This window comes from Ambystoma mexicanum, chromosome 4p, assembly GCF_040938575.1.
Source record: "Ambystoma mexicanum isolate Mex_15411 chromosome 4p, UKY_AmexF1_1, whole genome shotgun sequence".
Classification (NCBI taxonomy): Eukaryota; Metazoa; Chordata; class Amphibia; order Caudata; family Ambystomatidae; genus Ambystoma; species Ambystoma mexicanum.
The window spans coordinates 1,204,097,195-1,204,124,319 of record NC_090927.1 but is presented as its reverse complement, the minus strand read 5'-3'; the positions used below and the strand labels follow the sequence as shown (position 1 = coordinate 1,204,124,319).

Sequence of the window (27,125 nt, the reverse complement as noted above, 5' to 3'; positions counted from 1 at the left end):
GGAGTTTTTTAGACGTGCTATGATGCTTAGTGGTGATTGTTGTGTTATGTGAGGAGTTGTGTGGGGTATTAAGTGTGTGGTGCTTGCGGCGAAAGGGATAGGGAGGGAAAGACAGGGAGTGTGGGCAGTGTGGGGATTGGGCAGAGAGATCGGTGCAGCTGGATCGGTGTTTGAAAGGCAAAGGATTGTTATATGTTCAAACTAGACACAAGAATGAGTTCTCTCACCCAACTTGAATACATGTGTACCGCACTCCCACTGTATAGGGAGAAAATTATGAAATACCTCAAGGAGTGGGTCACTCAAACGAGGGAGGAATGTACAAGCCTTGGTCTGAAGAAGGAACAAATAATAAAGATGTTTTGAGCCATATGTACACATATTTGGCATCAAATTATAATGGGAAGAAGTTAAGAAATAGAAAAGGCGTTTTGGAATTGTGGAAGATGGTGGAGGATTTGGAAGATGTCCCTATGGATCCTAAAAGGGGAGAAAGTGTAATACAAGCGCCCGGTGTCACCTGAATGCCTAGCGTAGCCCCTGAGCCCAGTGATACCCCTACAGGGATGATAGCCAATGCAAGCAGCAGCATGTTACACTAACTCAGAATATGTACCCCACACAGCCCCGCAACAGCCAGTGCCTGCAACATATGAGAACGTCCCACTGCCCCTAGCAGTGAATGCCACATGCAATCCATTAGTTATGGAGATAGAGAATAGGGCACAAAGAGAGCTTTGAAGGACAGAGGCAGAGCTTGCATGAGTAAGATTAGATACGGGAGAGGGGTGAGCAGGTGATATTTTATTTAGGATCGATAGCACTGCAATTAGAAATGTACACATTGAAATGGAGGATACTGGTTGCAATGATGAAGGGTATCAGGAAGAATCACCACGAGCAGTGAGTTTCGATTATGAGTCAATCATGTCAGATGTTAGGACTGATTTTCTCTACTCTGACCTGGTGAACAGATGCATAGAAGGCCAACCTATATTGGGACAGGGACCACTCTGGGGATCTGTAGCCAAACCAGTTCAGGTACCAGTGACTAGGCTAAGATGTTCAGAGGTGGTGAGCTTGTAAAGGGTCCGCAATGAGGTCACACAATGGGAAACACAACGTACACTTAGACAGAATGTATACAAATATAGTTATTATTTATTGGCCTAAACACACTATGGAAAATGACTACTAGCAAGTAGAGTTAGCACACAACACTAATTAACTAAATACATATGTACATTCACTTTGTTATAGGGCATAATGCATATCGGAAACTCCTGCAAAGGAAAGGTTAGAATAGTATTATGCATACAAGGTCCACAGAGATGATCCCTAACTAAAATTGTCCACCCCTAAATTGTCTGGGGCTTTTTGCCCAATAGTTCAGGTAAAAGTTCCACAGAAGTTATGAAGCAGGACAAAATGCAGGTAGGGTCTCTGGGGTCCAGTGAAGAGTACTTAGGGTTAGGGTACAATTAAAACTAACTATCAAAAGTAGGTCTTGCGCAAGCAAGTTATGTCAAAGCCAATATTGGTAGAATTAAGGTTTATTATAGGCCCATTGACTTATAATGGGAGTATGGGGTCAGGTTAGAAGCTCTGCAACTTACCCCCTATACTTCTTCCCCAGACTTGGCAGGAAAAAGGAAGATAGTCCGATGTTGCTTTTCCTACCGAAAGTCGCAGTCCTTGATTCCCAGGGGTTGCAGGTTCGAGCTGATCTCCGGTTGGTGTCTTTCACTGTTGCAAGGACTCTTGATGGAAGAATGCAGCAAAACTCGATGCAGTACTCCTCTCAGGACTGGACTCAGGTCAGGTAAGCAATTTCAGACAGTAGTCACCGCAGCACGGTGACGCAAAGGGACTCAGCAGCTGTGTTTGGACTTTCCCTCCTCTCTCTGATCTCCTCGATGCTAGGATGCTGAACGGTGACACTGGCAGCCCAGTAGACCAAAATCAAAGCTGGTCAGGCACAGCACGGTTCAGGGGCATTTACGAAGGCTTCTTTTGGCAGGTCATCAAGCAGACGTCCCTTCACGCCAATGGTCGCAGCTCCTTCGCAGGACTGCTAAAGATCACAAGCAAGACAGGGCTCCTCCAGGACAGCAGCAGAAATTGGTTGCCAGGCCTCCTTCAGTCAGGTCTCAGGTTTCATCGCAGGTCTTACAGCTGGACAGGATACTTGGCTCCTGCAGGTTTCTCCAGGATCTCTGAAGAATGGGTGCATGGGTCCTCTTCTTCTCCTAAAAGCTAGGTAAGAGCTGAAAACTCTCACTCTCCAGTAGCAGGACTAGCCCACACACACACACCCCAGCAGTGTTCCAATCAGAACCACTGGCGAGAACATTCATGCATACCACTCAGACACACTGAAACCAGTTTGTGGATTGTGACCAGACAGTCCCAGCCCACACCCTGCCAGCAAACACACACAGCCCTCCAGTAGCCCGCCAAAAGCTTCAGCTTTCCTGGGCACTGGAAGTCTTTATAAGGATTTTCCCGGCCTCTCAGGCCATGAAGAAGGCCAAAGAACTAGATGGCAAAAGGACAAGTGAAAAATCTTGTAGCAAGGCCAGGTATGACCAGTAGCCACAGTTAGGCTAAAAACACAGTAAGGCTAAAAGTGTTATTATAGGGCAAAAAAAATGTGCCCCATTGTACTGCAGTGTAAGCTGCATTGTACAATGATAAAAAGTTTCCATAAGTGATACTAAAGTAACTAAACATAGCAACACAGTAACACGACTAAGGGAAACAATGTTTCCCAGTACTGACAGGCTGAAGGACATGTCAGTTTCCCCATGACAGAGGAGCAAAAGCCAGTGCACTGCAAAAATCAGAAGCCAAAGCAAGAGTAGCAGAGGAGGAGCACTGGGGAACAGACGAAGAGCAGAGGGATGAGGTGCCACCCAGAGGGACACCAAGAGTGGATTGGAGTGTTTATGGGTTCTGAGGCTGAGAATGTGACCAGGTCGCATGGCAGTGGTGAAAGGGGGGGCAGACAATTACCAGCAAAGCAGGTGGGAACACAATTCCCATTGTTGCACAATGGTCTGGGCAAAGCACAGTTTATGTCCTGACCACATATGGATAGAAATATTTTGATCAAGACACTGCCATCACTCACCGTAGGAGCAGGCAAGTGGATATATGCACTTGAGAAACAGACAGCAGACATCACACTAGCAGTAGGAGAAATGAAGAGCTTTTTTGCTGCCGTATTAGGAGATCAAGCAGACAACATCTGGAAAACATCACGATATCCGGTGGTACTGATAAGGATGACAATCATGATGGGGCACATTTTAACGATTGTTGAGCTAGAGTGTGGGCAGCCTTAAGGAATGCATATCCTAATACACCTGATATACATTCAATTATGGCACATCCTATGAAGGACATTGAGGATCCGGTGTAATACTTATTACAGATTCAGGTGACATGGAGGGCTGAGACAGGGGAATCAATAAGACTATAGCAATATGTTATCACATGTTGATGAAGGGAGATCCAAAGGAGGTTCAGAAAGATTTGGATAAGGAAGTAGGGATCGAGGCTAAGGCAGGCGCAGGGATTCAGGCAATTATAGTGCCTCATTGCAAATGACAACAGGAGAAGGAAAAGGAAGTAGTGGATAATGTGCAAAAGGCTGAAGTGAAGTCAGTACAGAAGAAATTAGCAAAGTTGAGTACAAGAGGAGCAGTGATCATGGGTTGGTCTGCGTGAGGCAGGCAGAACAGCAAATGTAACCGGGGGACACAAGGGTGGTGCCAGAATAGGTAGGGTGATATGAATACTATCCAGACAAAAGAGGGTACCATGGAGGGAATTCAAGAGGAAGAGGGGGCTTTCAAAGATTCCGAGGAGGTAGAGGAGGAGAATTTGGCGGGATGGGGCTGAGATTTGGTGGGCCAGGGCCGTTTTCATAATGTGCAAAAATTGGTCATTTTGACCAAGTGTAGGAGTAGGCAAGCAGCTGCATATGACCCCAGCGCATATCTCAGTGGACCAATGGCCCTGTTCACATTTCCACAGCAGTATGGGATGATGCCTTTGAGTGCCTCTTATGGCGTGGCAGCCGCGCAGGCAACCCAGCAGCCCCTGTACCACTATCAGACGCCATTACCACAACTGTTACAACAGCAGCAGGGACAGCCACTAGCACTTAATAGCCCACCTGTGTACACACAACAGCAAACACAACAGTCAGCACCACAGGCATGGGATAAAAATGCCTTACCACATGGCACAGTGACACAATACCAAGGGACGAGTGTGCTGGGTGTGTGTTGCCAAGATCGAACACCCACCACACATTAGGTCTGCCCACAGAGAGCTATGGCATGCCCAGTACTATCAGTTACTGCTGACCCAGAAGTGGAACCCCTGGTACATGTAGAGACAGGCAACAAATCAGTTGTTTTCCTGGTTGACACAGGGGTGACAAAATTGTGCATAAAGGAAGGGTGCTTTCACTTATCAGATTAAGTAATGGACACGCAAGGGTTCTCTTGGGCAATTAATTTGGTTCCATTTACAGAAGATTTACCTATCAAGGTACGTAACAAAGGGGTGCTAGCTCCACTATTATTTTCAACTGCAACTCCGGTGATTTTGTTAGGCAGGGATCTGTTAAGCAAGTTCAACATGACAATTTCATTTCAGAATAAGGACTGCTCCAAACCAGGATTCTGTTATGTTACAGTGCTAATGATAACACAAGCATTGTAAAGTGCCAGTAGAAGTATACCATTACACTCGGATTTGTTTATATATGGAGTAACTGTGTTGTTGAGTTAGGTGCCAGGTATTGGAAATAAGCCATGGAGGGTATTGTCAGAATGTTTGTTTCAGCCTGCAATTCCCCAAGATTATGCTCTGGGTACCATCATAACATTAGATTTGGAGGGTTGTTGATTGCGGATTACAAGATAGTGCTGATAAGGACGGATGAGGAAGGAGGTGAGTGGCGTACAGTTGTGTGCATCGACTGTCTCAACCACTGAACAGGGTATCAAATGGGAAGTTGTTTCAGGATGCTGACAATGATTGTGAAATGATCCTGCAGGTTTATATTTTGTGTCAAATAATGATTCAGCATAGGAATGTCCCTTGTCCTATACCTATTGCTAAATGCATGTATACATACTTACAGCAGGATTTCTTACAGGTCCCAAGCACTTTATGAATGGACAACCCCCCATGATGTAGGGTTTTTGAAGATGATAGGGGCAGTATGTATAAAATTTAAACAAGGAGCAGTGTTACAGAGAGTGTGACAGTACCCATTATCTTGAGAGCCAGAAGAGGGAATACATGAGACAATTGTTGCGTTACGTACCCTCAGAATCCCTGTGTAGCACGTTGTATAACCTGTCAAAAAAACAAAAGGGTCAAGTTGGAGGATGATACAGGACTTGCGCCTGTTAAATAACATTGTTGAGGCTACATTCCCAGTTGTACTGAACCCTGCCATTATCCTTTGCAGTATAGCAACTGAGGCTACACATTTTACTGTCATTGGTTTAAAAAACTGCCTTCTTTTCTATTCCATTGTACCCCGATTCTCAATATCTCACTGTGTTTACTTATCGCGTGCAAAGGTTCTAACATAATAGACTCCCTTAGGGGTATTGTGAGTCCCCCAGTATTTTTAACAGAGTATTACACACAAATTTGGGCAACATACATGTAACGAGTTTGGTCACGCAGTATGTAGATGACCTCTTAGTGTGCAGCGCAACGGAAGACATGTGTAGAGCAGATTCGATTAAACTGTTGCAATTGCTCACAGATAAAGGATACAAAGTGGACAAGGACAAAATGCAGTACTGTCAGAAAGAGGTAGTGTACTTGGGACAGATTCTATCCTCTGAAGGGTAACCAGTAACACCAGAAAGGGCAGCCACAGTACAGAACACACCACACACCACAGCCCATGGCCGTGAAAGAAATGCAACAGTTATTGGGATTGTGTATTGTAGAGCATGAATTTTTGACTATTCTACTTACACAAATCCCCTACTGCAGGGACTCAATAAGACTAAAAAATCTAAAGGGTCACTCACATGGACAGGCGGAATGATAACATTTTTTCAGTAGCTTAAAGATGCCATTAGCAATGCACCAGTATTAACAACCCCGATGATGTGAAATAATTTGATCTATTATCACCTTGCAATCAACAAATAATGACTGCTGTATTGGCTCAGCACACATCTCTGGAACACTAACCCTTAGTCAATTCCCTTGTGAGCAGGCACTGGCCACTGCAGCCTTTGCCATCAGAAAATCAACGACGATCACTATGGGGTGCTTGGTCACATTATATTGCAATTCTTGAAAGATCTAAATCTACTTTAGCTACACAAAGGGCCTCAGCATATGAATTAATTCTATCAAGCCCATGAATTCACACTGAGATGTCGTACAGTAAACCCAGCCACATTCACTGCAATACCAGCTGAGGAAGGAGAGGAGGTGCATGACTCTGTGACTTATGAAGGCCCTGAGCATTCTTTAATAAGAGCTAGATAGGATGCGATTGATGAGGGGGAGGTTCTCTTCGTTGATGGATCATCGATAATTGATCAGGAGACCGGCCAGACACACACAAGTACAGCAGTGGTGCACCTTGTAGATGAAGAATATGAAGTTCTAGTACAAAAACGGTTATCCACACACTATTTGGCTCAGGCATCAGAACAGATTGCATTACTAGAAGCACTGCAAGCATCCCAGGGATACTTATTGACCATCTACTCAGATTCTGCATACGTCATCTCCACTGTACATTCAGGGTTGTCCAGATGGATAAGTAGGGGATTTCCGAGATCTGATGACTCACATATAAAGCATGCAGCCTCATTATTTTATATAAAAGGATATTTAAACCGTGCACTATCACCACTGGAGTGATCCCCTGGTGCTCTGGCGGATCTGAAAAGCAAGAGGGTAGGGTAAGTTATTAAGACTGAGTGGGAAAAAGTGCAAGAGAGCTGTGTTGTGCTGTTGGCAGCTTCAGTTCGGTTTACACCATTCGCTGAGCATAGCTGTCATTTTTTCGGTCAGAAGTTGTCATGTGCTGTTGTGCGAGGCTATGTGTGGTTTGTTTCGTTGTTGTGGTGTAGTGAAGTGTGTGCAGTTTGTTGTGCCATATAGGTATGCTTGTCTTATGTTTAGAATTTGCGAGGTGCAAGCAGAGGGATGAGATTTTTAATTGGTTGGGATGACGCTCCATCGTCCCTCCTCCGCTTTGGCCACCTTTGGTATGCATCCCTGACAGTGTCACGTATTGTGGTGCAGGGTTGTGGGTTGCCTGCAGGGTATTTTGTGGTATGCCTCCTCCACCCGTCCCTCCGCCCTATGTCCCGAATAATGGATTTCTACACTGCTTTGGCCCCTGGCATATCCTGATGTGCAGCTGCCATCCCCTTCCTGGGCCCCTTGAGGGACGGGATGGGGGCCTGGGACCTCTTCCCTGTGTCTTGGGCTAGTTGGTCCCTGTGGTTTATCTGTTCAGACGCCACTCTTTCCCCTTCAACTCTTATGTCCTCTGTCTGTGGTTCAACCTAGGATGCTTCTATCTCTCTTGTTAGCCCCGGTTAAGGCCCTCCATGGGAACCCTGGTCTCCCTCCCACTCAGAGGTCTCTCCGCCTCTCTGCACTTATCGTGGTACACTTTAGTCCTCTGTCTTGGGCTATGTGTGTTTATTCCCAGAGGTGTGGTATTGCTAATTTGTTTTGTTCTGTTCTGAGTTGAAGAGCCGGGTTTTTAGGAGTTTTCTGAATTTTAGATGGCCCTTCATGTTTCGTATTTTTCTCGGGAGGGAGTTCCAAATGTTTGCCTCTAGGCAAGAGAATGCTAATCCCCCAAGTGTTTTCCTTGTGTACGGTTTAGGTTCCAGGCGGATGTCGTTGCTGGATCTGAGTGTTCTGGTTGACTGGTAAATGGTGATTTTCTCCTTGGCCGTGGATTGCTCTGTGCGTTATGCACATTGTTTTGAATGTGATTTGTTTTTTGACTAGCAGCCAATGTAACATCTTTAGTGCAGGAGTGATGTGGTCTCTTCGTGAGAATTTGAGGAGAAGTCTGGCCGCTGAGATCGTTACATGTTGCAGTTTTGTCAGCAGATAATCCGGCATTCCAATATATAGGCTGTTCGCGGCGTCTATCCTGGACATGATGAGTGAAATGATGGCTAGCGTTTTGTACATAAATGAGAGGAATTGTAGCATCTTTTTGATCATGTGTAGGTGGAAGAAGCATTTCTTGATTATTCCGTTTACATGCGGTTCTAGTGTTAGCTCATTGTCCACTAGGATTCCAAGGTTTTTGACGGTTTTTGATGGCGTGGGCGCTGTTCCTAGTTCTGTTGGCCATGGGATTTATTGGTTGTTTTCCTGATTTTTCTATATGATCATGATTTCTGTCTTGCCCGGGTTGAGTTTGAGGCTGTTTGTGTTCATCCATTCATGGAGTTCTTTCAGACAGTCATCTAGCACTGTGTTCTCCTCTTGTGCATCTTTGATTTTGTAGATGATTTGGGTGTCATCTGGTAGTTGTAGCAGGTGAGGCCGTGACTTTTGATGAGGTTGATTAGTAGGGTCAAGTAGATGTTGAAGAGGAGTGGGGATAAAGAGGATCCTTGTGGTACTCCACAGGTGGTGTCCCTTCGGCGCTGATTTGAATGGTTTTATCCATACTGTTTCTGTTCTTTCAGATAGGAACTATTTAATCCAGGGCATTGCCTTGTCGGTTATCCCTATTTCTTCAAGTCTCTTGATTGGGATACTGTGGCGGGCTGCGTCGAACGCAGTGGAGATATTGATTTATGCTTTGTCCCGCCCAACGCTAGTAGCAGTCGTTAAATGCACTGCTCACACCCAGAATACAGACCCTGCTTCTCTGGGCAATGACGCAGCAGATAAGGAAACAAAAGAAGCAGCATATCACATGGATCCAGATGTAACTGGATACACTGAGGTAGCAAACCAACAGTTTCAGTAAGCAATCCCATATACTGCAGTACCGATTACACAAATAATTGCATTACAAGGCCAGGTAGCTCAGGGCGAGAAGGACCTTTGGATTAAGCAGGGTTGCTCGCAGTCACTGACCAGTGTAATCTGGAGACAAAATGTTACAGGTAAGGTAGTAATGCAATCAGAGTTGTCTTCAGTTACTTTTGAGCCACTGAACAACCCGCAGCATGTTTCTCTACAGCATATTGCTGCTGACATTTAAGAGGACGGGTGTGTCCCCAATTTACAGGAGTTCGTCAACACATTTGTGGCAAATTGCACAACATGTCATCTTTACAACACTGGCCAGATGCTCTGTACCACTGGGCCATTCCGGGAGCTACACATCAACTACGTGGATATGATCAACAGGTGCAGTAATTATCGTTACATTGTTGTGGTGTGTCTGTTCTCCCGTTTGGTTGAGGCTGGTCCCTGCACACAACCTGATACAACATCAGCCGCAAAATATATGGTACGCACACTATTTCCTCATGGGGGGGGGTGTGAGGTCCTAAAATCTGATCATGGAACTTATTTTTTGAATGATCTATTTAAAGAAATAGTGTCCCTATTGGGGATCAAGCACAAACTGTGTTCAATACATCATCCACAGGCCACCGGGATTGTAGAGAGGTTGAACTGACTTTTGAAGAATAAACTGTCGAAGATATGTGTAACATGAGGGAGGAACTGGGTGAATGTGTCCCTCTGGCTTTTATTAGCTTGAGAACACAGCCCAGTAAAGACCACCACCTGTCCCCACACAAGGTAGTGATGGGGAGATGGATGCACACACCTCTTACTCCTACACACATGGCATCAGATGCTCACAGGGCAGCAGGAGTTTTTGGGGAGGTGTTTCTGGGGTATTTACATAAGTAAACAAAGTGTATAAAGGTTTTTTCTTGCAGGATTGCGCCTAGAAATTGCTGCAGCATCACAGACAGATGAACTGAACCTGCCATCGCCACAGTTTTTTTCAGGGATAACATTTATATTAGGAATTTTGTGCGCTACTGTCACGACCGCCAGTTACTGGCGGCTATGGAAGAGGTGGAAACTTGGCCGCCATTGAACTACGCCGTCACTTCTTCTCGTGTACGGCGCAAACGGTCTAGTCTTTTCCAATATGGCCACCGCCAAAGTGTATTTACCACTCTACACTAGGCGACTCGGCGCGTTGCAACTTCGGATTTCCCTCAGTTGCTCTCGCTCATCTACGTTTTCCTCTTGGCGGTGCTCCGCCCGCTTTCTGCTTTCTCCTGTTGTTTGCTCTCCCTCTCCTTCCGTCTCTGGGGTCCTTTCCTCCCCCCTGGTTTCCTTCGCTGCTTCTCCCTTGCTTTCATTGTTACTTGCCTCTCAGTCGCTCACCACCTTACACATCTCAAGTGGATCTGCAGCATGTACCTTCACCGTTTTTCTGGTCCCCGGTTCAGCCTGCTTCAGTGCTCCGAGGGGTTTTTACACTGTTGGCTTTTCCCCTCACTCCGTATTTTGTCCGTCGCGGAGGCGGGTCACCGTGCCTCCACTGTTGAGCCACGGTGGATTCCTTTCGAGGCCGACCTTACCTCCTTAAGAAGAAAAGAGTACCCGCTCTGCACGCCAGGAGAAAGAAACTGAACTACTCTTCAACTTCAGGTGAGGAGGAAAGGGAACCGGGAGACGCGTTGTGTTCCACTGAAGAGGAGGACATTACCCATCAAACTGATAAGGTAGTGAGTCAGCCAGTCAACGTTGATAGCTACTGCAATGAACAGAAGTTCCAGGGCCCTTACACTGTGATTTTTGCACCCCCTATGCTGTTGGGTGAAGGAGTTGCGGTATTGGGTTCACCTATCCAACATTCGGAAGGCACCGCTCCACCTTCTCATAAGATTGAGCCACCTGCTGACGAAGATTAATTATTTGATATTGCAGAAGATGATATCATTTACCATGATAACGAATTTGCAAGCTCAACACTACAGACATTGTGTAATATATATGTTATGATGTATACGTTGTTTTTTATTTGTAGGTTGTATGGTTTTTTTGTGATTATTTTGTAAGGTTGGGACATATAACGCGGGGTTTAGAGATGTTTTTGAAAATTATACATATTTGGGGATAACACAAATTAGGAGGGAAACTGAAGAAGAGATAGAGTACAACCAATATAAAGGGGTCCTCTTTGACACAGCAGCTTACCACCCCAAATGCTACCAGAATAAATCTGACAACTCATGTAGGTTCAAATTCATTCAGGAGATAAAAGTAAATCTGTCAATAGACTATTTAAGGAATACACAGGAACAAAGACAATATGCATAGCATATTATGTTTATGTAATCTAACATGGCATGTGCACAATAGTAACATGCATCTTCTACCTTGTATGTAAACAAGAAACAATAAAAATGGCAAATCGCACGCGATGATGTCACAACATCGGTAACGTCATCGCATTTGCGTCCGCTGGCGCCATTTTACAAGATTAAAGCTGTACTGGCACCAGGGATCTGTTTCCACAGCAGTGCACGGATGCCGGACGACTTTTAGAAAGTTTTTATGCAAGTAAAAAACTGTGAATGCAAAAAGTAAGAGAACGGGAACTGTCATGAGATAATGTGGGAAAGTAGAAACCACATAGAATAACAAGTTAATGTTAGACTATTTATCACAGGGCACGCGTAGAAAAAAAGGAAACATTTTGCTGAAGAATACCATACCTTACAGAGAGAGGTATGCACTTTTCATACTTTAAATATTCTCTATAAATGATATAGAAATCGATTTTCTCCGAATGCAACTAATGTTGGTGACTCAGAAGTGCATTTACAAGAACACGCTTGTATCCTAGGGTTTGAAGATAGATCCTTGAATAGTAAGCCGGTGGGTTACAAGAAATTTGAAAATAAGCTCTAACTTGCACAAATAACAACACAGCAGGCAGGTAAATGGATTTTTTTTTTAAACAGTTGACATAATGAGTTCAAATATGGTAATTACCATTTATTTGCAAGCTTTATTTATTTAATTTTTCAGTAGAACTTCGTCCCTGAAGATGGTCCACCGACCAAAGTGCATTGGACATTAGAGACTGCCTGTGTCTTTGCAATAAACACCTTTTTTGTGAACAAATCGTTGTAGATCTCATACGTTTGTACAAAGAAGCAGAGAAACAACATTGAATCCGATGTAAAGTGTTCATTAACTGTATATATTTGTTTTATTTATTGAAATATTTATAAGGCGCACTAAACATCAAAAAGTGTTTCAAGGTGCCAAAAGGCAAAAAAGAGGGTGGGGGTTGAAGGGGATATAAACGACAGAAATGGTCCTACTAGACCTTGTGACATTCGAATCGTGCAAGTGCAGTAACAAGAAGCGCAGTAGGGGAGGAGGTGGATGGGTGGGAAGTTTACTAAATAACTGTATGTGATTTTTTAGGAACTGCGCTAAAAAACGCATTAGTGTACGGCGCAAAATGTCTAGTCTTTTCCAATATGGCCGCAGCCAAAGTGTATTTACCACTCTACAATAGGCGACTCGGCGCGTTGCAACTTCGGATTTCCCTCAGTTGCTCTCGCTCATCTACGTTTTCCACTTGGCGGTGCTCCGCCCGCTTTCTACTTTCTCCTGTTGCTTGTTCTCCCTCTCCTTCCGTCTCTGGGGTCCTTTCTGTCAAGGGTTTTGACCCATGTTGAAATATTAGGCCAGAACAAAACTAACTCAATAGACTGGGTAGATGTGGGGATGAGCTGTCGCCGCCCATCATTCTATCCCAGAACAAAACTAAATCAATAGACTGGGTAGATGTGGGGATTGAGCTGTCGCCGCCCATCATTCTATCCCAGAACCAGGAAAACCGCGCAGTCTTTGCGCACAACAAAATGGTCACCTGACCTGCCACCCACCAGTGTGAGCATGAGGGGCCAGGAGTGCCATGAGTGAAATGTGTGCCAAAGGAAAAACAGCAGTGCCGGTGGCTAAAAATAAAAGCGCTTTGAAATCACCTTTGTTGTTCTGAAATGCAAGCTAAAAATGCCTATTTTAAACATTGCAAGATATTCAAAAATCTCACTGAACACCAGCAGACATTTGCCAGAATGTATTCTTGTGTGCATACTAAATCTGGAAAAGCTTAGAGGTTGTGTTCTTGATGAAAAGGGCAGAATTCTGTCATAAGTGGACACGACATCTTACAAAGACAGTGATCGGATGGTTTGGTGCTACAGAAAATATGTTAACTGGACAGATAATATTAGAAAAATGGTACATTGATAAATGGGTATTTGGATCAGAAATAGATTTGTGTGCAATTTGACAAGGGGAGGACCCTCTGACCCATAAACCTACCTCATCACTCTGACTCATTGTTCCCTTCTCAAATCAGGTCAAAGAGAAATCCTTGACCTATCAAATCGTGAGTGGGTTGGGCAAACAAAGTTAGCCTCCACACCCATTTTCAAAAGACGTAAAAAGAGCTACTGGAAGCCAGACAGGGACATTCATTTTCCAACCTTCAACTGAATTCCTGCGCAGAACGCTGACGGAGAACTCCAGAATCCAGAACAGAACCAGTACCCAGAAAGCAGTGCTGTATCCAGAGAGACCAGACCAGATCGCTGTGAGCGGAACCAGAGACCCAGACCAGACCAGCAGAGCAGAGCTGGCCCAGATAGCTGTGACTTCAGAACCAACCGCCAGAAGTCCAGTCCATTTTGTTGACCAGATCCGTGACGAGGCCCATTCCTTCCAAAATTAGGAGTGAGTACCCAGCCAGAACTGTGCAAAACCAATCTCTTAGTTAAAATAATCTAATTCAAACTATTTTAACCTATTGAGAACTGCATCCTATAAATCGTGTCCCTTCTGTTGATTCAAAGCTGCAAAAACTCTCATCAGTCATTCTGAGCTTTTACTTTTATTTTGAGAAACTACCTTCACAAAATCGTCCGTATCTCTTGAACCGTTTGTGCTAGGAGCGAGTTTTAACTTTCATTATCAGGCTAAGATTCTAGGCTTTCCAAACGACTTCCTATTCATTATACCTTTTCCGTAATCGCGCTCGACGCATTCGTAAAAAGTGCCACGAATTGCGATTTGGCTAAAATTTCTTCACGTGTCAAAATAGCAGCTTTTTGCTTTCCTTTGCTGAAATTCGTTTGCAATCTGACAATCATTCATAGAGCATTTTTAAAGTGATCCTGAACTAATTTAAAGTAGCTATTACCCACCCTGAATCTCTTATAGAGAATTAAAATCATTTTTAGCATATTTTTCCCTTCTTTGCATACCACCTTTAAAGTACTTCGCCTGTGTTTAAAATCATCCCTGTTTCTCTAAGCTTGCTAGGGGGGAACTGAATTCGTATTGTACTGTGATTGTGTTCCTGAAGACTGTGTGTGTTACTTCCATCTCCTTATATTGCATAAAGTGGGGGAGTGAATTGCCGAAAGGGGAAAAGTGATTCTATTATCTTTTGCTGAAATCATATCAAGTTTATTCCTGTGTTGCTTCCTTTCCACCTTGCATTTCCTTGTACCATATAAAGCATTCTCAGCTACCTTATCCTCTATACTACTCCTAAGTAATTAAACCAGTCTGCTAGTATAACATCATCCATTGTTAACCACTGTCATATGTCTAAGTGTGATATCAAATATTAATTTATTATAAAAGTGTGATATATATCTATTGTTTAATTTTTCCAATAAACCTTTTAATTTGCAAAACAAACCTACTTCTTGGCTCAGTGGGGTCAGGGGGATTCTAAGAGAGGTGTGTCATACAAGGGTTGTCATCCAGAGTAAACGAACTGGACATAAAAATATATCAATAAGGGCTTCCCTTGAGCAATCCCAGACAAGGCACTGACTTAGTGGGAATGCTTGATTGGAGTCATTAACATTTCCTCCCCCCTGGTTTCATTCGCTGCTTCTCCCTTGCTTTCATTGTTACTTGCCTCTCAGCCGCTCACCACCTTACACAACTCAAGTGGATCTGCAGCGTGTACCTTCACCGTTTTTCTGGTCCCCGGTTCAGCGTGCTTCAGTGCTCCGAGGGGTTTTTACGCCGTTGGCTTTTCCCCTCACTCCATATTTTGTCCGTCGCGGGGGGGGTCACCGTGCCTCCACTGTTGAGCCGCGGTGGCTTCCTTTCGAGGCCGACCTTACCTCCTTAAGAAGAAAAGAGTACCCGCTCTGCACGCCAGTAGAAAGAAACTGAACTACTCTTCAACTTCAGGTGAGGAGGAAAGGGAACCGGGAGACGAGTTGTGTTCCACTGAAGAGGAGGACATTACCGATCAAACTGATAAGGTAGTGAGTCAGCCAGTCAACGTTGATAGCTTGCAACGCCAAAATACCGAAATGGCAACTCCACAACAGCTCCAGGAGCTTGTCACTGCGGTACAGAACCTACATCTGGAAGTACAGACTTTGAAGACAGAGAATGCCGCTCTCCAACAGAGGGTTGCCGGCCGAGAACAGCTCATGGCTGATCTCCCCCCCCCTACCTTTGGTATCAGGCAAATTCGATGGAACCAAAAGGAAAGTAAAGGAATTTTTGGATGCATGCAATATTCACTTTGCTTTCAGAAGAGGCACCTTTTCTACCGACCATGCCAAGGTAGGGTTCATGATTACCCACATGACGGGTAACGCCCTAGCATGGGTAGGTAGGACAGACTATCGAGGGGCGTCCTTCAGTTCCTACACTACTCTTTCGGTGACCTCGGCCAAATCCTCCGAAGATCATCATTTAATGGTTATCACCGTCCTACTCCAGTTCAGAGGAAAAGAGATGGAGACTCAAGCCCTACTCGACTGTGGAGCTGCCGGGAACTTTCTAGACACCTTATGGGCTGATAAGGTGGGTCTGATCCGAGTTCCCAAGAAGGAAGACCAGAAGGTGGAAGGGGTAGATGGCACTCCTTTATGCTCCGGGCTCATCACTCATACTACAGAGGAAGTGTGAGTATCCATTCAACAACATTCAGAGGTGATAAAATTCGATATCATCAGAGCAGCCCATTTCCCTGTGATATTGGGGATAGGATGGCTCCATAGGCACAATCCTACTATAAACTGGACAGACAATCTACTGAGTTTTTGCTCAACTTATTGTCAAGAGAAGTGTTTGCCTGGACCTGGGTTTGAGAAAGTCAAGACTGTATGTGCCACCGAAAAGAGCTCCATCCATTGTATTCCCAGGCACTTCAAGGAATTTGCAGCCATCTTCAAGGAACAAAGACCCCTAGTACTCCCCCCTCATCGACCAGAGGACTGTAACATTGACCTCATACCTCAGGCCTTGGTCCCCTTTGGGAGAATGTACCCCCTTTCTATGTCTGAAAAGGAAGTGCTCAGGTGTTACTTGGATGACAACCTTGCCAACGGTCTGATTCGACCATCAAGATCCCCGGCCGGCGCCTCCTTATTTTTCATACCTAAAAAAGACTCTAAGGAATTAAGACCTTGTATTGACTACAGGGGTCTTAATCAGGTGACCATCAAGGACAGATATCCCATGCCCATCATCTCAGAGATTCTAGAAGCCGCTCAGGGGCTGGTGATTTTCACAAAGTTCGGATCTTCGGAACGCCTATCATCTACTTCGCATTAAGTCCGTCGATGAATGGAAGACGGCTTTCCGCACTCCCTATGGGATTTTTGAATATCGAGTGATGCCTTTCGGACTTGTTAATACCCCCTCAATCTTCCAGAGGTTCATGGACCACATATTCTCCGATCTGTTGGGTCTCAACACCGTGGTTTACCTTGATGACATCCTGGTATATTCCCGTAAGAAAGAAAAACATACTTCCCAAGTTTCTGAGGTGTTACACAGACTCCAATCACATCACCTACTGGTGAAACTAGAGAAATGTGCCTTCGCCCAGTCGTCCATATCCTACTTAGGATTTATACTCTCTGAAAGGGGAGTTGCCATGGATCCCAAGAAGGTAGAAGCCATTCTCGCATGGCCATCTCCCTCATCCGTAAAGGAAATCCAAAGGTTTCTAGGTCTAGTAAATTTCTATTGGAAATTCATCCCAGAGTTCTCGAGACTTAAGCTTCCCATCACTTTTCTACTAAAGAAACCCTCCACACCCTTTTTTGGAACAAGGATGCGGAAGACAGTTTTATCTGTCTCAAGAAAAGATTTTGCATGGCCCCCATTCTCAGGCAGCCTGACCAACAGAAGCCTTTTGTATTGGAGACTGACGCTTCTGCTGCGGCGGTGGGTGCTGTCCTCCTGCAAACCAACCACGACATGGAACATCCAGTAGCTTATTTCTCTAAGACCTTGACAGCCAGCCAACAAAACTATTCTGTCATCGAGAAAGAACTCTTAGCTATGAAATTGGCTTGTCTGGAATGGAGACACCTGCTCCAATGGAGTATGCATCCCTTTCTAATACGCACCGATCACAAAAATGTGCAGATTTTGAGGCAACAGGAATGTTACAATACTCGACAGGCCAGATGGGCACACTTTTTTGCTCAATTTCATTTTACCATCACGTACATTCCAGGCTCCCAAAACCAAGTCGCAGACACGTTATCCCGAAGAGAAGAAGTCAGCCCGATATATCAGAAAGAACTTATGTTCCCCCATTCTAGGATTGTCTTGGTGGTGTCATCGTTTCTGGAGGAGGTTAGGGGAGCTTCTCCTTCTTTAGAAGAACTCACTCCAAGCCTAGGGAGAATACCTGTCGAAAATAAAGGATGGACTACTTCAACCGAGGGAGGTTGATCCTCCCTACACACAATCTCCAGGTACAAGCCCTTTGGTGGTGTCATGACTCGAAGGTCGCGGGTCATCGGGGTCTACGTGGTACTCTTGAGTTGCTCCAAAGATCGTTCTATTGGCCCAACATGAAGGCAGACACTCAGGCTTACATTCGGACCTGTTTGACTTGTTTACGAAACAAGAACTCCAACCAGAAGCCGTTGGGGTTGCTTCAACTCAATCCGATCCCTCCAGGTCCTTGGATGAACATTCCTACGGATTTCATCGTGGACTTACCTGTATCCCAAGATTGCACGTGCATCATGGTTACTGTCGATACCTATTCTAAACTGGCACATTTTTCTCCTTTGTCCAGCATACCCTCGGCCTCGGTTACGGCCGAAGTCTTCCTTAAGGATGTATTCAGACTACACGGCCTTCCACAAAAGATTGTATCCGATCGTGGCAGCCAGTTCACCTCTAAGTTTTGGTCAGCGTTGTGCAAGTTATTGGGGATTGAGAGGGCTCTCTCTTCGGGATTCCAGCCTCAAACAAATGGCCAAACTGAGCGATTGAATGGTACCCTCGAACAGTACCTGAGGTGTTTTGTAAACCAGTCCCAAGACAATTGGGTATCTCTTCTCCCAACTGCTGAATTCACTTACAACAACTCTATCCATGCCTCTCTAGGTATGAGCCCTTTCTATTGTCTGTATGGGTACCACCCCAAATCTATAATACCCACCTTCTGGAAGGATACCTCCATTCCATCGATAGAAACCAGCCTGGCTCAACTAAGAGAAGCCCACATAACTGCCAGGGCATGCGTTCAGTACAAAGAACAAGCTGATCGACACCGAAGACAAGTACCGGCTTGGGAAAAGGGTACTAAGGTTATGTTGTCTACAAGGTTTTTACCTCGCTGGGTCCGACCATCCAAGCTGTCTCCCTGTTACATTGGCCCCTTTGACATACTGTCTAAGATTAACCCAGTTGCTTATCGCCTCAAGTTGCCCAAGTCACTCAGTCGGATTCATCCAACTTTTCACTCCTCACAGTTACGTCCCTATGTGTCTGACGATAGGAAGCAGGAAGCTCCTAGACTTCGCATATTACCCAACCCGAACACTGATGAATACGAAGTCTCCCACATCCTGGATTCCCGTTATCACCGGGGACGTCTAGAATATCTCATACATTGGAAGGGCTTTCCTTCGTCCGAAGATTCCTGGGAACCTCGGTCCTATGTTCATGCCCCCCGTTTGGTACGCCGGTTCCACAACCTGCATCCCGGTAATCCGGGGGGATGCCACCTTAGAGGGGGGCATACTGTCACGACCGCGAGTTACTGGCGGCTATGGAAGAGGTGGAAACTTGGCCGCCATTGAACTGCGGCGTCACTTCTTCTCGTGTACGGCGCAAACGGTCTAGTCTTTTCCAATATGGCCGCCGCCAAAGTGTATTTACCACTCTACACTAGGCAATTCGGCGCATTGCAACTTCGGGTTTCCCTCAGTTGCTCTTGCTCATCTACGTTTTCCTCTTGGCGGTGCTCCGCCCGCTTTCTACTTTCTCCTGTTGCTTGTTCTCCCTCTCCTTCCGTCTCTGGGGTCCTTTCCTCCCCCCTGGTTTCCTTCGCTGCTTCTCCCTTGCTTTCATTGTTACTTGCCTCTCAGTCGCTCACCACCTTACACACCTCAAGTGGATCTGCAGCATGTACCTTCACCATTTTTCTAGTCCCCGGTTCAGCGTGTTTCAGTGCTCCGAGGGGTTTTTACGCCGTTGGGTTTTCCCCTCACTCCGTATTTTGTCCGTCGCGGAGGCGGGTCACCGTGCCTCCACTGTTGAGCCATGGTGGCTTCCTTTCGAGGCCGACCTTACCTCCTTAAGAAGAAAAGCGTACCCGCTCTGTACGCCAGGAGAAAGAAACTGAACTACTCTTCAACTTCAGGTGAGGAGGAAAGGGAACCGGGAGACAAGTTGTGTTCCACTGAAGAGGAGGACATTACCCATCAAACTGATAAGGTAGTGAGTCAGCCAGTCAACGTTGATAGCTACTGCAATGAACAGAAGTTCCAGGGCCCTTACACTGTGATTTTTGCACCCCCTATGCTGTTGGGTGAAGGAGTTGCGGTATTGGGTTCACCTATCTAACATTCGGAAGGCACCTGGCACCGCTCCACCTTCTCATGAGATTGAGCCACCTGCTGACGAAGATTAATTATTTGATATTGCAGAAGATGATATCATTTACCATGATAAAGAATTTGCAAGCTCAACACTACAGACATTGTGTAATATATATGTTATGATGTATATGTTGTTTTTTATTTGTAGGTTGTATGGTTTTTTTGTGATTATTTTATAAGGTTGGGACATATAACGGGGGGTTTAGAGATGTTTTTGAAAATTATACATATTTGGGGATAACACAAATTAGGAGGGAAACTGAAGAAGAGATAGAGTACAACCAATATAAAGGGGTCCTCTTTGACACAGCAGCTTACCACCCCAAATGCTACCAGAATAAATCTGACAACTCATGTAGGTTCAAATTCATTCAGGAGATAAAAGTAAATCTGTCAATAGACTATTTAAGGAATACACAGGAACAAAGACAATATGCATAGCATATTATGTTTATGTAATCTAACATGGCACGTGGACAATAGTAACATGCATCTTCTACCTTGTATGTAAACAAGAAACAATAAAAATGGCAAATCGCACGCGATGATGTCACAACATCGGTAACGTCATCGCATTTGCGTCCGCTGGCGCCATTTTACAAGATTAAAGCTGTACTGGCACCAGGGATCTGTTTCCACAGCAATGCACGGATGCCGGACGACTTTTAGAAAGTTTTTATGCAAGTAAAAAACTGTGAATGCAAAAAGTAAGAGAACGGGAACTGTCATGAGATAATGTGGGAAAGTAGAAACCATATAGAATAACAAGTTAATGTTAGACTTTTTATCACAGGGAACGTGTAGAAAAAAAAGGAAACATTTTGCTGAAGAATACCATACCTTACAGAGAGAGGTATGCACTTTTCATACTTTAAATATTCTCTATAAATGATATAGAAATCGATTTTCTCCGAATGCAACTAATGTTGGTGACTCAGAATTGCATTTACAAGAACACGCTTGTATCCTAGTGTTTGAAGATAGATCCTTGAATAGTAAGCCGGTGGGTTACAAGAAATTTGAAAATAAGCTCTAACTTGCACAAATAACAACACAGCAGGCAGGTAAATGGATTTTATTTTTTTAAACAGTTGACATAATGAGTTCAAATATGGTAATTATCATGTATTTACAAGCTTTATTATTTAATTTTTCAGTAGAACTTCGTCCCTGAAGATGGTCCACCGACCAAAGTGCATTGGACATTATAGACTGCCTGTGTCTTTGCAATAAACACCTTTTTTGTGAACAAATCGTTGTAGATCTCATACGTTTGTACAAAGAAGCAGAGAAACAACATTGAATCCGATGTAAAGTGTTCATTAACTGTATATATTTTTTTTATTTATTGAAATATTTATAAGGCGCACTAAACATCAAAAAGTGTTTCAAGGTGCCAAAAGGCAAAAAAGAGGGTGGGGGAGCAGGGGATATAAACGACAGAAATGGTCCTACTAGACCTTGTGACATTCGAATCGTGCAAGTGCAGTAACAAGAAGCGCAGTAGGGGAGGAGGTGGATGGGTGGGAAGTTTACTAAATAACTGTATGTGATTTTTTAGGAACTGCGCTAAAAAACGCATTCCAAAAAGCTCAAGTTTCCGAATTACATTTTGAAACTCAAGCTTTTGGGAATGTACTCATTTGTCCCCACTTTCCCTTTAATGTATGCAGGGAACACCCACGCAACCCCTGAAGCCCATAATACAGAGGTAGGGGAGAGGGCAACCCAACCCCCCCTCCCCCGCAACCCCAGCTCACCTAGTTCGGCATTTTGGGATTCGCCATTATTAAGTATGCCGAATGCGCAGAAAACATACATTTGGCACTTTTGATACGATATTTTGGGGCAGTACCGATTTGGATCTGTGTTAAAAAAAAAACACATTCCGAAAGGCTCGACATTTCCGACCCAGGAACCATTCTTTTCATAATTTCTATACCTCACATTGAAAGTGAGGTTATTTTGACAAAAGGAGCACAGACTTTACTGATTATTACACAATTGGACTAATTTTTGAAATAAATAACTAGTGCCCGCTCACCAAGGCTTTTCAATTAACCACCCCAAATCAGACAACATGTGGTATTTGGCTTTTGGAAAGGGCCAATTATTAATATTATTATAAGGGTATTTATTGAGTGCGGATCAGGCTTCGGGAAGCAACAGAGGGCTTTACAAATCATAGGGGAAAGGACACGGTAAAGGAAGTAGAGATACAAGGAATCCAAGAGTTAACAACAGGGGACTGGCAGAGTGACTGGCAGAGTGACTGGCCGGGTGAACGGCAGGGTGACTGGCAGGGTGACTGGGGGGGGGTGAACTGGCAGGATGGGAATAGATCAGTTACACATGCACTTTATCTTTGACAATTACTGTACCAAAGGTCATGGGCAGTTCAAAAAACAATTGGAAACAATTCCTTGCAATCAATGTTAGCTTTTAGCAAAACAGCTGTTGGATACCCAACGGTGTGTTTTCCACAAAATACAAAATTAAGACATCATTGAAAAATGAAGATAGCAGTGGGGAATTTTCAAGCAGTTTAAAAAACGAATTGAGTTGGGTATTTATATTGCGCTTCATGACGGATTCCAGCCTCCAACCGTGGGACCGTTGTCTTACTTCCAAGAAAAGCACATTGCACTTGAGCTATCCTCCCAGCTGATTAGCGATCATATTCTGCAAACATTACTTCAGTAGATCTGAAATTTACTGTGGTTTACTATGCTGTTCGCAGAGGCTTGGAACAGATAACTGAATAAAAAAATTACTTGCAGGAAATGTTTGCAATTGTTCTTTGTGAAAATAAGCCGTTGGATACCGGGGGCCATATTGTAAATGGGTAACATGTAATCAGTGAATAATGCATATGGAAATTCAGGGTTCCCATTGCTGGGAGCCCTGAGCCATTTAGCTCCTTGTTGTAGCCTAGACACCAACCGCTACCCAGAGCTACTTTGGCTCATCGAGCCGGCTGATGCAATGCAACATATTTACGTGACAATAACTCTGCCTCTTGGGATTTCTATAAGGGTACATTGGGAACACTCTATAAGAGGACGTTTAATGCAGGATAGATCACAAGTAATGGACTGAAAGTGGAAGTCTGATCGGCAGCCTGCTGGCTATCAGCTCCTCATTCTCCAGAGGAAGTTCTTGCTCACTGCTTTATGCGTGGCACCCAGCAGCTGTTTTGGCTATTGCTCATCAAATCTTTATATCGATCCTGGCAATTTATGATTTAGTTATTCCTAAGGATGGAAGATTTGGGCATTTTAGGTGGATGTACATTTAATTTATGATCACCAAAGAATGACATAAAACATTTCTGTTTGCATGGAGACATTTGAACATGTCGGTAATGTCCACAACTAGCCGATAAGAGGCTGTTGGATCTCCTTTACTTTACTTTATTTTACTTTATTTAATTTATATAGCGCGCCATGGGACCCAAAGGCGTAAGGGCGCTTACAAGACAAAACAAAACATCAATACATTCAAGAGCCTAAACAGGGTATAATACAATGTAAGTAATTCCAAAAGAGAGTCTTAGGAAGTTTCAACAAACCAGGTAGCCGACATACGTCAAATAATCAAATTACAGGAGGAGGGCCCTCTGGGGAAATATTTACAGCAATTGAGAAACGCAGGTAAGGTACTATCCCCACAACCCACTAAAACACAGTCACTGTTAGCTTGTGAACACCAGTCACTCTGGTCCATTCTACGCAGAATTTTTAAGTCAGTGCGTCTAACCACACCAGGTCCAGTTCTTTGCCGCAACCAAGCCAGAACCTTATTGCGCAGACCTTCTCTGGTCTCTTTTCCATCTATTTTCCGAATGTTATTAATAACAAAGTTTCTTTGATCCATGATGAAGTCGTACATGTTCGTATCCTTTATTATTGGCATTTGTGCCTTTTTTAGACGAGCATTCCATACGGGTAGAGACTCACTTTTAACCTTCATCATTGTGGGAGGTTTCACCCCCTTATGGTCAGATTTCTGGTCGGGGATCAAAAGGGGGAGAGATGTTTCATAAGTTAGGCTATTAGAAGAGAAGTTTGTTATATTCTCCCTACTGTCCACTCATGACAAGGTGGAATTAGGCGGCGCCTCGCTCCAGGAGTTAGTTTGTGTAGCTTGATCTTTTGTCTCCTTAGGTATTAGAACTTGACAGGCGTTGTTCAACTTCAATATCTGTGGTAGGGTGATAGGAGTGGACAGCCCGTCTGTCTGTGAAGTATTATTTACTTTAGGTGGTCGCAAGTCCGCCACCCAATCATTAAGAGCATCAGTCAGAAGACCAAGGTCAAAAGGATCTTTACATAGGAGTAACTCTTTGGCTATGCTGGCCATTGCGAGGAATCGATGTGCTCAAACTGAGCTAGATTAGGCCTAGCCACGCCTTGGGGAACCTGGAATATTAAGGTAGAGTGTGTTATATTACTCTCTGTGTGGTTAAAGAATTCTTCCGGCCTTTTTTCCGGACATGGGGATTTGACTGGGATTGGTACAGGCGCCATGATCTCAACAGTGTCAGATTTTGGGATACTGTCTGGAAGTACGGTTCTGGGGTACCAATCTTCAAAAGAGGGCTATATGATTCCTGTCTTGGTCTTATTTTGCATAGAGGCATTGTTGTAACAGGAGGTTTTTCGCGTCTCAGTCTCCTAAGAGTACTGAGTGCCAGGACCTCTGAAACGCGATCTCTATTGATCAGAGGGGATAAGGCTGCAGAGCCCTGCAAGGCCCCGACAGCCAGTTCCTGGTGTCCATTCAACAGACCGTCAGTATTGCTCTTTTTGTTAACGGCCATGATAAACCCAGCCTGCGCAGCGGCAGATTAAAGAATAAGGAGGAGGGACAGTAATGAGGGACCACGCGTCTCGCGTGGTACAGGACTGTCCTGCCTATCCTAAAATGATTTATGACTCTGGGGCGCTTACCGCAGCGGGAATGGACGAGATTCCCAAAACAATCCCCAGGTGCTCGCCTCCAGTGAATCCTTGAGGCCCCTTAGCACCGGTCCACCGATCCGTGGGACCGCAGGGCCGCCGAGCCACAGAGCCATCTTCATAAGAGTTAATCATTTATTTAGCAGAGAGTGTTTCCCTAATTGCCTCCTTGATATGTGTAGCATTGTATTATACTTTTGAAATTAGAAATAAGTTTGAACTGGTATTTGTATTAATGAGATTGTTCATAGTACTTTCTATTTACTCGTTACAAAAGTTGATGAAATGTTACACTTCACAAGTTCCCCGAGTGGATTCCTGCCTCTGTCATTCCTACAAAGGCCTAGTCCTCTTTCATCTGCAGGCTCTCTCTCTCTACTAGCCATTCCCATACTGTGGCTACCATCAATCGACACCAGGTCAGATCTCCTCCTTCCTCTCCGAGTGGGTGGACTTCTGCTCTTCCCCCCTGGTCTCGACCACTCAACTCCTCCTTCTTGGAGACGTTAACATCCACCTGGATGCTTCCTGTCCTTCCTCTGGACTCTTTCGCGACCTCTGTGACTCTCTCTCTCTTTCTATTCTCCCCTCCAGCCCGACTCACTCTGCAGGGCACACTCTGGATGTTCTGATCTCTTCAGACCTTCCCCTCTCTATCCCTCTCAACACTCCTCTCTCCTGGAGTGATCACTTTCTCCTTTCCTCCCAGCTCACTTTCTCCACCCCTCAGGCCAAGCCAACTCCAGCATTGCCATCTACCTTCTCGGTTATCTGACCCATGTGGTGTGTGTCAGATGAGGCTTTTTCACCACCACTTTCTCCCCACCTCCCCTTTGGCTGACTCACAACCTGACACAGCCCTTTCTATGCTCCACTCTGCTATATCTGGTACTCTTCATGTTCTTGCCCCTGTCATGAGGATCCTCTTGAAGCCCAAAGCCAAGTGCAACTCCTGCTATGACTCAGACCTCGTCACCCTTAAACACAAGTGTAGGGTGGCTGAGAGGAAATGGCGTGCTTCCTGTACATCTTCTAACAAACGGGCCTTCCGCCTGGTCCAAAGGCAATACCGGCTCTTTGTCCGCACCATGAAGAGAGCCCTCATCCGAGCCCGCATCTCTACAGCATCCAACAACTCAGCCGAACTCTTTAAGATCTGCAAGGAACTGGCCAATCCTGCTGCAGTCTCTACCTCTCCTGTCCCCTCCCAGGCCCTCTGCACGGCCCTGGCTTCTCATTTCCTCTCTAAAATTCAGGACATCCTGTCCTCACTCTCTTCCTCTCCTCCTCCACCCTCTAGCCCCGCTCTTCCTCTGGCCCTTCTGTGGTCACCCCTCCTCCCTCCTTCTCTGCCTTTCCCCTGTTCTCCCTAGGCAAGGTTTCTAGACAAGTCCGATCTCTGAAAGTCTCGTCAAAACAGGTTCTCCCCTGTTCCTCTAAAACCATCAAGGACCACATTGACACCCTGGCTCCTGCTTTGGCCAACTTCTGCAACCACTCCTTCACCACTGCAGTCTTCCCTTCCCCCCTGAAGCACTCCCTTGTGCACACTCTTCTTAAGAAACCCTCAGCCGACCCCTCCTGCCCTGCTAGCTACTGCCCAATCTCCACCACTCCTTTCCTGTGCAAACTCTTGGAGTAGCTGGCCATCTCCCAGCTTAATCTTCACACTGAATTGGTTGGTTGTCTCCATGACCATTAGTCTGGCTTTAGAGCTGCCTATGCACAGGAACTGCTATCCTGAACACATGTGAAGACCTGCTCTTAAACCTTGACTCCAATACCCTCTGTGTCCTCATCTTACTTGATGTCTCTTCTGCCATTGACACGGCCAACCATGCCATCCTGCTCAGCCATCTCCGTGATAACCTGGTTAGCAAAGATCAGGCCCTGGCTTGGCTGACCTCTTTCCTCTCTGATCGACCCTCCCAGGTCCAACTTGGGTCCTTCCTCTCCTCTATCTCTATCTCCACCTGTGGTGTTCCCCAGGGGTCTAATGTCTCTCCCTGGCTGTTCAACCAATACCTGGCACTTCTTGCCCACTGCATTGCCACTTTCTGCCCAAACTTTCAGTGCTATACGGACGACACTCAGCTCATTTTCAGGCTCCCTTCCACCACCTCTTCGCCTTCTCTCATTTCTGACTGTCTGTGTGCTATCCAGGAGTGTTGTGCCGTCAATGATCTGTGCCTTAATGCCATTAATACTGAGATTCTCCTCATCG

The 27,125-nt window shown here is 45.0% G+C and overlaps 1 protein-coding gene across 2 annotated transcripts in view; it reads right to left on the bottom strand.

Annotated features, from left to right (window-relative positions):
* The window catches only part of LOC138452671 (geranylgeranyl pyrophosphate synthase-like), a 182,975-nt gene that overhangs the window by 146,291 nt on the left and 9,559 nt on the right, over positions 1-27,125 (bottom strand). Inside the window, exon 2 of one of the 2 annotated variants that reach the window (XM_069605025.1) lies at positions 5,348-5,379. The exons of the other annotated variant lie outside the window; for it this stretch is intronic. The gene's annotated coding sequence lies outside the window, so the exon portion shown is untranslated. The remainder of the gene's footprint in view (positions 1-5,347; positions 5,380-27,125) is intronic. 2 annotated transcript variants of the gene reach the window in all.